This window comes from Aythya ferina, assembly GCF_964211825.1.
Source record: "Aythya ferina genome assembly, chromosome: 8".
In the NCBI taxonomy this organism is placed as follows: domain Eukaryota; kingdom Metazoa; phylum Chordata; class Aves; order Anseriformes; family Anatidae; genus Aythya; species Aythya ferina.
Window position 1 is genome coordinate 16,741,234 of NC_140304.1, and position 13,199 is coordinate 16,754,432.

At 41.8% G+C, this 13,199-nt stretch overlaps 1 protein-coding gene and 1 long non-coding RNA gene across 3 annotated transcripts in view; both read left to right on the forward strand.

The window, feature by feature from the left end:
• Positions 1-13,199, forward strand: part of NIBAN1 (niban apoptosis regulator 1) — an 87,408-nt gene that overhangs the window by 33,891 nt on the left and 40,318 nt on the right. The gene's annotated exons all lie outside the window — the stretch shown is intronic.
• On the forward strand, positions 474-2,900 carry LOC311440603. Its single transcript, XR_014695481.1, has 2 exons — positions 474-577; positions 2,054-2,900. It is a non-coding gene; the product is annotated as an uncharacterized lncRNA (long non-coding RNA).

Sequence of the window (13,199 nt, forward strand, 5' to 3'; positions counted from 1 at the left end):
TTGGCCACTGTTAGGATTTGTCTCTCATTTCTTTCATTCCTTTTGAGATAAGTATTTTAATTATGTGGTGTATGTTTTCCTTATGGAATGGCTGCAGCATGCACGTGTGGTTTCGTGGTAATGTAGCTGCTGAGCAGCCTGAGCAATGACCATGGTATTATGTTAGGACTGCAGTTCCTCTTGCAAATTCACTTGTCCTTATTACCGGCTTTCTTAGAAGCTGTAGAAGAAATCCATCCTTGCTGTCAGGTGTAGTTCATCATTCTCTACCACTAGCCCAGTTCCTTCCTGCTGGCATCAGGGTCCAGCTGCTGAGACCTGATGTCCAATTGGGTACTGCCACATCCCACCAAACCCAGGGGGAGTGCCCCAAACCCGCAGCTGAGGCTGCATTGCAGTGAAACACTCCCAAGATCTGCAACGAAACAAGGAAGGCCCTGATGTGAGTTTGTCACTGGCTTCCTGCACACGTGGAAACCACAAAGTTGCCCAGCACGTCTTGTACCAGAGTGGGGACGTCTAAAGCTGACAATGCTCAGAGATGCAGGGGAGTTACCAACGTAAGCAAACATACAAAGTGAGTGTGCTGGTAAGGGTGTAAGATACCATGTGGTAATGAGCAAGAGCTTGTGGTTTGTTAGTTATTAATCTTGCTACATGGCTTTTTCTTAGGCTTCCTTAAATATTTAGGCAGCAGGAAGTGTGGTCAACTGAAAAGCTGCTGCACTGCTGTGCCTGTTCCCTAGCGCCTGGTATTAGCAGGTGCTGGTTTCATGAACACAAACTGAAATCAGACTTTGCCTGGGAGGCTGCTCTTGCATATCGGGTGGTATAGCTGAACACTGTCAGGGGTTTCATGGTTGCTAGCTGCAAAAGAGCATTTTTTAAATAAAATCCAGCCCCTCTAATCACTGAGGTGTCTGGAGTTCTGCTGTTGGAAGAGACACACAATTTTCTGAGAGACCAAACCAAATGTAAATCAAATGCTGAATTTGAAGATACTATACAAAATGTCAGGGTGACTTTCTGTGATCATTGCATGCAATAGCATAGACTGAATTAATGCCAGAGATGTGAGCGTGCACAGTCTTGGAAGGATGTGAAATCCATATTTCAGATGGGGCCCATCTCTCTATTCATAGTTTAAACTTCTTTTGGATGATGAGAATGGAGACATCTGTAAAAAGTAATGTCCCCTTTCCTTCCAGAGTAAGACTATGAGTTTTCCAGCTGTTGGCTAAGACAGGTTTTCCTGTTGAAATAGCTTTTGTCTGATGTAAGGCTAAAACAATATGGTTATGGTAACTGAAAATATTTCTTTGTTGGTTCTGTCCCATCTTAGTTTTACTTGTAAATCCAAGTATTTTTGTTCATTGTTGCTTCTCATAGCAACTGTTCAACTGTTTGATTTTTAAAATCTTATATAGTCTTTATCAGCAGCATGCACTCTACTGGAAATGGGAGTATTGCTTATATTCTCTTGTATACTATTTTCTTTGCCATATAGTGTGGCTAATTTTCTTTTATCTTTAGAGTGGATTCTCATGATCTTAGAACATGCTCTTACTTTCCTTCAGAAGTCCTGTCATCGTGAATAATGCAAAAACCAGGCCATAACATTGATTCATGTGGTTGTTGGTTGCAACCACAGTAATATGGACTGTGCCATATATTTGTCAGCTGACGCTATTCTATATTCACATAACATGCCTAGAGATCTTTTTTTAGATGTGTAGAGTTTAAAGATTAGCTTATTTAGGCATCTTTCAGATGTGTAATTATTCTGGACTGAATAATACGTTAACCAGAAGATATGTAATTTATATGCAGTAGACAAGCAAAGAAGACTGTATGTTTAAAAAATGAGCTTTCCAGAGCAGTTTTGCAAAAATGATAGTTCTAATGCATTTAAAAGACTTTTATTTTTATTTAAATAACTTAAGAAAAAAGAAAACACAGTGAAGTGCAGGTTAGTGAAACAGTTTTACTTTTTTGTATCTTATGTGTTTCTTTACTTCCTATAATTCTTTTTCTTTGTTTGTTTGATTTCAAGATACAGCATTCTACAAATAAGAGAAGCCCTAGGAAGTGAAGAATGGAAAAGGCATGTTAGCTATCTGTTCAGTTTAATGCCAGGGCTGGATTATCTACTCCAACTTTGTTCCCATTGCTCTGTACTAGTTGTTCTTGAATGAGACAAAATTTGATGCATTAACTTTTTGTCACAGAAGGTTCTTCTGAAAAACACTAAGCAGATATTTTTAATAGATCCATGCAAAAATTAAAATTTTAGAACTTCCTTTGGCATTTAAACATATGGTATGGTTCTGGAGGTGCTAAGCACCCACCTCTCAGGAGGTTGCTGGTATCCAGCAGTTCTGAAAACATGAGGAGTTGCTTCACACCAGTGGCACCAGAAGTAATTTTCCAGAAATATCTTTGAATCTTCAATCAAATATAGTAGTATCCTGTTAGTGACAGAGATAATTCTAAAAACGAGGTAATTATATGGACCTGAACTTGTTACTGATTCAAAGGAACTTGTGAGAAGACTTGCATCTCCTAGACTGTAGTTAGTGGTTGTTAGCTGGGGCACACGTTTTGTGAGGGACATCCTGCATGCAAAAGCGGAAACGTTTATGTTAAATCTGAGGCTTGTGTTGTCCTGACCTCTGAATTTCTGAAACAGGAAAGTAAAAATCGTTGACCCACTGTAAAAGCAAATTTTTGAAGCCAGAAGATTCAGCCTGACTTTGCTCATCAAGCTCCATTTAAAGTAGAGACCATAACATGCACTTTTTCAACACTGTCTTTCCTAACAGCCATGTTTTTGCATTGGAAATTACGAAGAATTCATGAGTCATATTGGTGATCTTTTCATTAAAAAGCTTTCCAAAATTCTTGGCTTGTTACTCTTATTCAGTATTCCTTTTCACTGTTCGGCTTTTTAGTTAACCGAGAGCTGGCTCATTTGCATGAAGCTGCTGGCTTTATGTAAAACCTGTGGTGAAGCTGTTGGTGGAATAATCACGCAGCAGGGCCTGAAAGGGTAAAGAGTGAAGAAGTAATGTCATGGTGTACAAAGATTTGCTACTACATGATTGATCAGAAGAGAGGATTGCACTGTCTAGTAGAGAAACGAAGAGATTTTTAGGAGTAGTGGTAAGGAATAGGAGAGTCTTCCAGAGGTGGTTTTTTTTTTTTTTTTTTTTTTTTTTTTTTTTTTTTTTCCCCTTAGTCCCCTAAGTAAAACACTTTACAAAGCACAGAAAGATTGATGTGGACAAACAAAACAGAAGACAATGTTCCCCTCCAAGAGGAGAAGTATCCATGTTGATAGTAACTCAGATAGGGTCGACGGGGGAGCACTTAACAGAGACATGATGGGAGAACTGCGACTTAAAAAGACAGAGCTGTAAAATTGATCATACAAAGGCAAGAACACCAAAGGTAGACTGCTAGTGCGCTAACTGAGGTATCACCACCGAAGACACCTGTAGGTATGAAAGCAGGCCATTTTAACGCGTTCTAGTTTTGCTGCCTGGCCTGAAAATGTTGAACATTTAGATATATGTGTTGCTCCAGGCTGTGGCATGTGGGCAAGTACTTTGGTATGTCAGTGCATGGAGGTCCCGCTGAAGATCTCAAGGGGTGCAGGGTTACTGTGAACCTGCAGGAGAGCACTCACCTGCCAGACCATTTCCAATTATCTTCTTGGGAGTGAATTTCCTCTTCCTAATAATAACCTGACCGGCTGTTTTTCTAAGCCTAGAAGCTCACGTGGTCCTACTGTACAAACACAGTGCTGGAAGAAGGTGGTTTTGATTTGTTTTTTTCCTTTCAAGTTGTGTTGAGTTGTCACAAGCACTTCTGAATGTGAAAGATAAATGGAGAGGAAATGAGGAAACTTTTTTTAAATTAAAAAAAAAAAAAAAAAGGAAGGAGCATTGAAACTTTGAGGCGAAAGAACTGAGCAGCCAAGGAGATTTAAACACATGTGAAGTGAGAGATACAATAGCTGACTGTTGATTCTTCCCAGGAAGTCTTCTTAGAAATGGAAAAAGAAACCAAACAAACACCAGCACTAACCCCATTGTCTTCCCAGCGATCCTTTCATGAACACGTGAGAAACTGAAACGTGTCCAGGTGGAAGAAGAAGTATGTATACCACTTGGCAGAATGTCAAGTGGCTGGGCTGTAACCCCTCCAAGCTTGCTTCCACATCTGTAAGTGGGGATTTTGTGAAATCAGCTGCACGGAGGAGAAGAGATGACTTGGAGACACTACCTGTGGAGCTGCATGCCACCACCATCCCTTCACAGCCAGCAACACCAGAGCAATGTCCTCCTGTGAGTCGCAGTCACACACTCTGTGGGGTTCTGCTGTTTCTCTGAATCACAGCTAAAAAAAGAAGTCTGAGAAAGAAAATAAATACTCTTCAACAGTTTGCTGGGGCTAGGAGTAATTAGACCTTAAAGCCCAACATTTGCACAAGAGTGACTCTAAGATAAAGGTTTGGCTTTGTATTTGTCCTCTGTTATTTTTCCATCAAAATCTTTCTGAACACAGTCCTTTTCCTTTTTTGTTACATCCCCTTAATGTATGGCCTTGTAATCTGGGAGCATTTCTTCTACCTGTGATGCTCTGGATTGCTGGCAGTGGCTGGTTATAGGAAGAACAGATCTGGTGAACATGAAGGCAATCTTTTATCTTTGATACTTCTGCAACTGTGGAAAGTTGAGTGTTGCTTTGGTTTTTACTCGAATCCTTCTTCTGGAATTAATTCTGAATTTGACAGCAGGTGTATGTTTATTAATTGGATACCAGTTTTAATCCAGAAGAATCAGAGGCATAAACTCTGCCAAGTAAGGAACGATAAATTAAATTTAATGGGTCCTTTGAGCTTTGGGGAAAAAAAAAAATAAAAAAGAAAACAAACAAAACCCACTAAATATTTCGATCATTTTGATACCTTCTCTTACAGTGCTTTGGAAATACTGGAATCTTGCATAACTTTGTGTGGGAGAATAAAGGCAAAAGGAGGCCACTGACAGGTCTCCCATGTTCAGAAGCCCCAGACAGCCAGAGGGCTATCTCCTGTCTTCTCTTTGCTTGTTCTCTTATTTTCTTTTCAAATCCTTTTGTCTTATTTTGTCTGCTTCTGCCAATGGATTGTCCCTGGACTTTATTTAGCAGGGGCTTTTAGAGCAGCTGTATTGGTTTTGAAGGGAAAACTTGCTTGGCTCTATTGCAGCCAATTCTGTTGCTTTTGCACCCATTTCACAGATGGACCTAACCCAAACTGAGACTAGAGCAGTGAGCAGCTGCTGCAGCTGAGCAGAGCCTGATGAGTAAAATGAGAGCAAAAGAGAAAAACAGAAATACTCATTCACACAGAGGTTGTTTTGAAGTGTAAGAGGACATTGTTCATGGTCTCCATTTTTAGCTGAGCATCAACACAAGCTCACAACTAACCAGACATTTCCTTAGCTCTGAAGAACCCTGAGTCTGGGCGGTTAATGTTCTGGTACCACAGTAATAAATAGTATTCTTGGTGTTTCTAAACTAACTTGAACTGTAAAGCTTGTTTGGAAGCCTTTTAGTATAACAGAACTGTAATTTCCCTCTCATGTCTGTAATATGCAGAGAAAAAGAGGCTGTTGTACATGGGGTTTGGTGAGCAGGTTTGTGTAGTAATTGCACACCTTTTTCCTAGACTCTTAACCTGAACTGATGCTATCTTACGGCAGTGGGAAGGAGCCTCCTTCCCTCTGAGCACCAGACGAGGCTCCAACGCTTCTTCCCATCTGTTTTGCAGAAATAAAAATGCAGTGAATCATGTGGTTGACCTGGCTGGACAATATTATCTTCTGCAGAGGAGCAGAGAAGGGTTTGTTTGTAAAAGGGCAGGCTATTAGTTGCATGAAAGGTGCTTGCTATAATACTTGGAAGTTTTTCTTTCAGAGTGAATGCAATATTTTTCATGGCATCAGTTTTTTTCTTTGCTGATTCATTTCTCCAGCTGAAAACCACCAGTCCACACTGGTCACTATTCTGCAGTGCTGAGTGTGCATATGTATGTATGGTATAATGAAAATACCTTTCTCAATATGTTTAATGCAGATACAAAACAGATTACTCAGAGTAAGTAATTCCGGCAAGCACACAGAATATTTTCTGGGATCACATAACTGCACCTTACAGCATAGTGCTGTGAAGCATTTGTTTTTTTGTGTAGGTTGTGCCAGCCTTGGACAATTCCTGCTGTAGCATCTTTATTGCCAGCACAATCATGGTGTCATGATTGAGATTATATATATATATACATATATGTATATGTATATATATGTGTGTGTGTGTGTATATATATATATATATATATATTAGTTTGTCCATTTTAAGAAAGGGAGCAGAGCACTAAGTTGATTCTTGCTTTTCACAGGAAGTTGCCTTTTTTTCCATATAACAGCCTACGTTGTCAGCTAGGGATGACTACTTCTATCTCCCTTGCTGTTTGAAATACACATCTGTTATTTTTCCCCTCTCTGGTTAATAAAGTCTGCAGCACAGCTATCACTGTGGTTTCGACTTAGAAGAACTTCCTGGAGAGCTCTAGCAGAGATCCAATTTTAAAAATACGCATTTACTGAGAAAGCAATGTGTTGAAAGACCACAAGAGGAGGATGCTCGAGAGGTTGCTGCAGAAAGACTTCTGCAAGCCTCTACACTGGAAGTGGGAAGGAGGCAGTCTGCGGCACCCGCTCTGCACCACGAAGGTGCCTTCTCCTGGTGCACATCCTCACTTTTTGCTGACCATCCTGTGCATCGTGGGGCTGCTTGCTATGGAGGTCATCCCCTGGGCAGGTTTCAGTAATGGGGCATCCTTCTGGTTCACGCCTGAAGCTTGAGCCATCACCAGTTCACATCCCATCTTCTCTCTGAGGGGAAGGGCCCACTGGCAAGCTGTTGGCACAAGCTAAGGACACCACACAAAGCTGGAAACGGGCCCCAGCTGGTGCACCACTGACCTAAAATGTATGTGGCTTGGTCTGTAGGTCAGTGGCTTCAGGAACCTGTGTGTTGAACCTGTTGGTCTTTTGGGGTTCGGAATGGCAAGGAGCTGCTCTATGGCTGCAGTTATTTCCTGTGGTAAAATTAAGAGACTGGGCTGTGACGTTTCAAAAGCTGTCAAAAAATAAATGCCTCTACTTTGAGCCCTGTGTGTAATTTAGTTCAGAGGTGAATCCTGATATATTTTTACTTTTTTTTTTTTTTTTTTTTTTTTGCATGTAGGCTTAGATACAGTTCTTTGCAATCCATGACATTTATTCATTTTCAGTGTACATGGAAGCAAAAGAGAACAAAATGCCTTACAATTCAGTGAGAAAAACTGCAAGGAGATGGGAACCACTGGTACCATGATTCTTCTCTTAAAATCCACGTGTAATGGAACAAAATATTAATTTGGGATAATGGCCTTTCGCTACAGCACTTAAAAAGTGATGCACAAATGGAAGAGCCAGTATCCTGAGAAGGCCGTTTGGGTTGACTCAGACTGAACTAGTGGTGAGCAGAGCTACGGTGAATAGAGGGAATAAAGGGAACTTTAAGAGTCACATAGGGCAATCTCAGCATAAACAAGAAGCTGCATGGTAAGACTTGTTTGTGCACTCAGAGTATCCTATAGGCCTTTGAATGACTTTGAATAGAGCTGGCTGCTGTGGCACAATTTTGGCAAAATCATGAAGACGTAAGCACTAGCATCTCCTTGATCTGTATGAGCATGTTGCATTGCACAGGATTAACCTTGTGCAGGCCTGCATGTCTACAGCAGCGTCCATATATTTGGAAAACTCTTCAATTAGTATTTTGTGAAGATGGTTGCTTCTGTTATCTGTATCTCTGACATGAGCAAGTTTTCCATTATTTTATCTTGTGGATGGCTGGGCAGTGAAGTAAGTGGCTGCAACGCCTGTCACCCGCAGGGGAGGGAAGAGGGGATACAGCATCCTGATTTAAAGGGTGATGTGGCACTGGCTTATGTTTTCGGAAAGCTGTTTAAACGTTCCCAAAAAATGTTCTTGTACAACTGCTGTAACATGTACTGTGATGCTGCGATCCAGGCTGAAGAAAGCTGTTTAAGATGCCTTTGGTGTCCATTTAGTGGTTCGGCCTGTGGCTCATGGAGGTTAAAAACACACACACAAACAAACAAAACAAAGCTTTAAAACCATTGACCTTCACCAAATTAGCTTAATACAGAGCATATTTTAGCTTCTCGTGGCCCCCAAGAACTAGATTAGGTTCATTTGTTTTGTTAAATCCCTAGTTCTTCTGGTGTCTGCGAAATAAGCCTCTAAATAAAGGAGTGTCAGATCTTGCTCCTGTTGAATTTGACCATGCGTAACTGTTTCTAGACATAGCTGTGCTGCTTCTAACCTCATTACCAATAAAGTATAAATTTCAGCAACTTTAATGATAAGCTCCTCTGACACGGTGTTAATCAAACTTTGGTTCACGTTGAGCTCATTTCTGCCTGATTAACCACAAGCCTTGGCCTTTATGTAATTTATGCCTATTGTGTTTTTTTTCTCAATCTGACAGAAATGCAAGGGCAGCTCGTGAAATGTCGTCTATCCCCTAAATGATGATTTGATGGTAGGGGTGATGCAGAGCTCCCAGACCACCCCACCACTTGCTGTTCAGCAGTTCTGGAGAAACTGATGTCCGTATCGTGTACGCCTCACGGAAACAGCCAGTTGCTCTGCCATTACAGATTGATGCTAAAATCTATTTCTCTGGGCATTTCCATCTTACAGCAGCTGGCCTCAAAGAAAATACACTTGCAGCATGTGAAGGAGGGACTTGTGTGCTTCTTGAGAAAGGCATAGTGTGGAAACAATGTGATTGCAATGGAAATACCTTCAAGAGAATTTCAGGTTTTAGCAGAAGCTTGTGAAGGCGTGGAAGGCGGGCTGTTAATGATGGGTAGCAGCAGATCAAAGGTGTGATTTGCTGTCTGTCTGTGTCCTTTCTGTGAATTTCCCAAGAAGAATTTTCTTGATCCAGGTCCGGGAGGGAAATGTGTCTGTAGGAATCAACCTTTCAGTGTGACTTCGTAGATGAAACACCTTTAAGCAGGATTAGTGCTCTGTATTTTTTTCTGTATTTTTAACAACGAGGAGACAGTATTCAGAAATGGGAGAATCCGTAATTAAATCACAAGCTGCTCTTGCTATTGGGAAAAAGAGCCTTTTTTGTAGAGTCTGTGGGGTCTGACTCACTCAGCTCTGTCTCTCTGGAATACAAGATGCTCATGAAGTTGCATAAGAAGAACATTACAGGTGTATAAACCTATTGAAATCTGTCGTCATTATGCAACTCAGTATAAAATCCAGCCTTGCTTTACAGAGCACTCAGTAAAGAGCTATGTACTCAAGCTGTAGAAAGGGAGATCAGCGAGGCTGGAACAGAGCCTGTTATGTTTGGCTCTTCCTTTGCTGTGGATCATGAACTCACAAATGTGTTTGTTTAGCTTGCCCAGAGAGAGGAGCTTAACTTTTGGTGGAGCACAAATTCCACACCCACAGCCTCAACAGGCAGAGCTGCAAAGAAATATTTTTTGTTTGTTTGTTTGTTTTGTTGTTTTGTTTTGTAACACAGAGAGAACATGGGCTAAGCACCCAAAGAGTGCTTATGTAGTGCTTATGTGCTGAGATTTAGGAAGAGGATAATCTGGGGTATTATTCTATCCTATGGCTTTAGTTTTGGGTGACTAGCTGGAATTTTACCATTGCAATTCAGCATCTGCATTCCAGGTGGACAGTTCGGGGATCTGTGTGCACACTGATGTGGTTGCAGCATTATACATTTTTTACGAGAGTAGTCTCCATAAATACAAAACAAGGCTGACCATAAATATTGGGTTTCAATATTTTATCAGGTGCGAACAGCACTTTACAGTGTGTCTGCATCGGCGAAGGGGTGGCTCCGCTAGGGAGCTTCTTGGTTTGGCTGAACAGGCACAAACAAACCTGCAGAGTTGTGATTCACCCAAAGCAGAACATGGTGTTTGTGTCTGTCATCTCTTTTTTCATAATAGATATTAAATGGCTCACGACTAATCGGAATGCTATTTCTATAAATAAAGATCAAACCAAGGTATGCTTTCAGCAACAAAGAGAATATTTTGTGTTGCTTCCCTTTACATGTAGGACGAAGCCTAGGAGCGCTTGGAGTTAGTCAGATGTAACTTCTAGGTGGTGCCATCAGTACTGCATGAGAAAGACCACAGAAAAGAGGGAATCCGTGGTAATTTCCATGACACTATTACAAGTCCCAGAGCACTGGAAGCTGGTAGGCACTGTTAAAGAAGGTATCTCGATCACTTTCATGGCTTTTGTGGTTCCCAGATGTATTTAACAGGTGATGGTGAGTATGGTATTGCAGGGGCAGGAGAAGCGGAGGCTGTTTCTCCCTCTACACAGCAAGCATCTGACATGTTTCAGAGCTGCTAATACTGAAATCTAGCTTTGCCAAGTCACAGAGCTCAAGTAAAAACATCACAGATTTTAGACATTATCTCAGTCAAAGGTTGTATTTATCTTGGATGTAGGATGGAATTGTCCCTTGAGGTGAAGTCAGAAATTATTTTCTAAACTCATTTCACTGCTACCCTGATGGGCTAGGAAAAGATTTTCTGTTTTCTTATATAGGTGTGTATATGTATGTATAGCAGTAATTTTTAAGCTCACTACTGAACTCACTGAGTATCGTTAAGGTACGTGGTAGGAAGAGCCAGCACATCCCTGGCTGTGGTTTGCACGCCTGGACGGTGAATGTTTGTATGGTCACCTCATCCTTTTAGGTTTTCTTCTGGCAGCTCTGCTTGCAAGCTTGTGGAAGAAGCACAAGGAGAGTGTCGGTCGTTCCCAGTCTGTCTCAGCACTTCACAGTAGTTTGAAGTGCTGGGCACTCACCAAGTACAGTAGTTATTGTTTCTTTTATGTTTTATTTTGTCTAGGCTTTGCTTTTATACAGCAAATAATCTAAGGATTTTTAAAGTTGCTGTCCCATGGGGCACAAAGTATATTTTCCAGAGGGCTTAAATGGTTTAAGAAGATAAATCTCCCCACCCTCCAGAGGGACTCGTTTTTTGAAAGCCCCTCTCAGAAGCAGTCATGCTGCAAAGAAGAAGGGTCCTGGCAGCACCCTGGTGCCAGATGCTGGTGCTGAGGGGCAGTGGCAGCCCTGGCAGCCAGCTCTCGTCTCTGCCCCTTCCTGGCTCCCACATGGCCACAGCCCTGTGGCTGGGAGTGACTCAGGGGGCAACCAGCAATGCTTCATGCTTCCGAGTGCAACAACATCTGTTTCTGTGCTTCAAAGACGCAATGTAATGTGGGCTAAATTACTGGACTGAGTGCAGGAACGGTGCTGTAAAGCAGGAGGTGCAGCGTGAAGCGATAGGAGGGTTCGTTCTCTAGCAAGATCTGAACCCTCAGCAGAGGGTGAGCATCCGCAAGCACAGGCCCTTTGACAGAAGTCCTTCACCCCCTATCGCTGTTGTCTTCTGCTCATAGTTCTGGTTGCATGCAGGCTTCTACTGGAGGTGATCTAATTTTGTATTCTCTGAGGAGAAATGCCCATTTTGCTGCTGGATACAGAGCGCGTTTACACGGGCTGGAGTTGTGCCGTTGCCAGCCCAGCCAACTGGGAAAGTTGGCCTTGCTTCATATAAACAGCTCAGACTAAGAAAGCCACACTAAATTTGGAAAAGAATGAGGGGAACTCATTTTTCAGCAGTCCTAGAGTATTTTATCTTGAGTTGCCCCATGTTATCATCTCATGGGAAGAGATTCTAGTACTCATTGCTGTTTCCATCATGTTTATTTTCAGATAGCATATTTTTATCTTCTGTAAACCAAAACATTTAAAGATCCACTGGCAAACAATGGATCAAGGGTCTGCTGCTCTTCCCGCCTGCAGTTTGTGTTGCAGTTCCTGTGGATCCAAATGCTGTAGGGTCAGGTCCTCAACAGTTCAAGTAGCATTCACAAGCTCATCGAAAAAACTTTCCATGTAGTCTCAAAAGCATTTTTAATACTATGATCCTTTGCAAATAGTGGTGCCAGGACTAGAAGAAACAGCATGAAACATTTGCTCCTTGAGTCATTATTTTGATTGATAATATTCTGCACAGAAAAATTGCATTAATGTCATACTTCTTAGTATATATATTGTGAATTGCTTAGTTCCTTTCTTTTGGGCCATGATACTGTAAGCTAATCTAAGACATATTTATGCTGAGGAATCACCATTCTGCATCGATTTAGCCATAATTGAAAGCCTTTGCCAAAATTACAGGTATTTCCTGTGATTGTTGGGTGTTATTCTAACACCAGAATTTTGTCCTTGTCTCATTTCCTCTAAAAATTTTTACTGCAGGATGCAGGCAGTAGGGACTTACAGAGTCAAGTGATGTCCAGCGTCCCAGAGCCCTCTGTAACAGATTAAGAGGCCACTAAAAGCTGGAGAAGAAAAAGCCAGGGTGGAAAACAGGGGCAAACCCTGCCAGTGGCCTGAGCAGGAAACTCCACTGGGGCTGGGGCCAACAACATCCTACAACATCCTACTGCTGGCAGGGACCGTCCACTTTGTGAATTAAAAAAAGTATGCTGTAAAGAAGGTTTTGGGAAGCCTTGTCCTTATTTGGAGAATAAGTTTATGCCTCTGCCCAAAGCAGGCTGGTTTTAAAAGGCTGTCAGATGGGTAGGGATGTTGTGCTTCAGCAGCACTGATATCCTGCTATTATATGTGAGCACATCCTATAATTACTAATCTCAACAAATCTGGTCGCGTAAAGCTGGAGGGTTGGAGTCTAGATGCTGATTTAGGTCTGTCCCACAGCTGAATTTGTGAGAAACTCACATACCTGACAACTTAGCACGTCCCTGCAGAGGCCTCCTCAAAGGCTGCAGGCAGGAGAGCTGTGGGGCTTGGAGATAACCTGGAGATAACACGGATGCAATTACAACTGTTTGGAAGTTACGGAATGGGCAGACTTTATAAGAGACTCCCTTACCGGGTTATACTTCCCTAAATCTTTTGTTATTGCCTGTCTCTGTGAACTCCTTAGCAAACTAGCTATTTTCCCTTGGCAGTCTCAGCCACTCAGGTTGGATTTGTAAATGGAAATAATG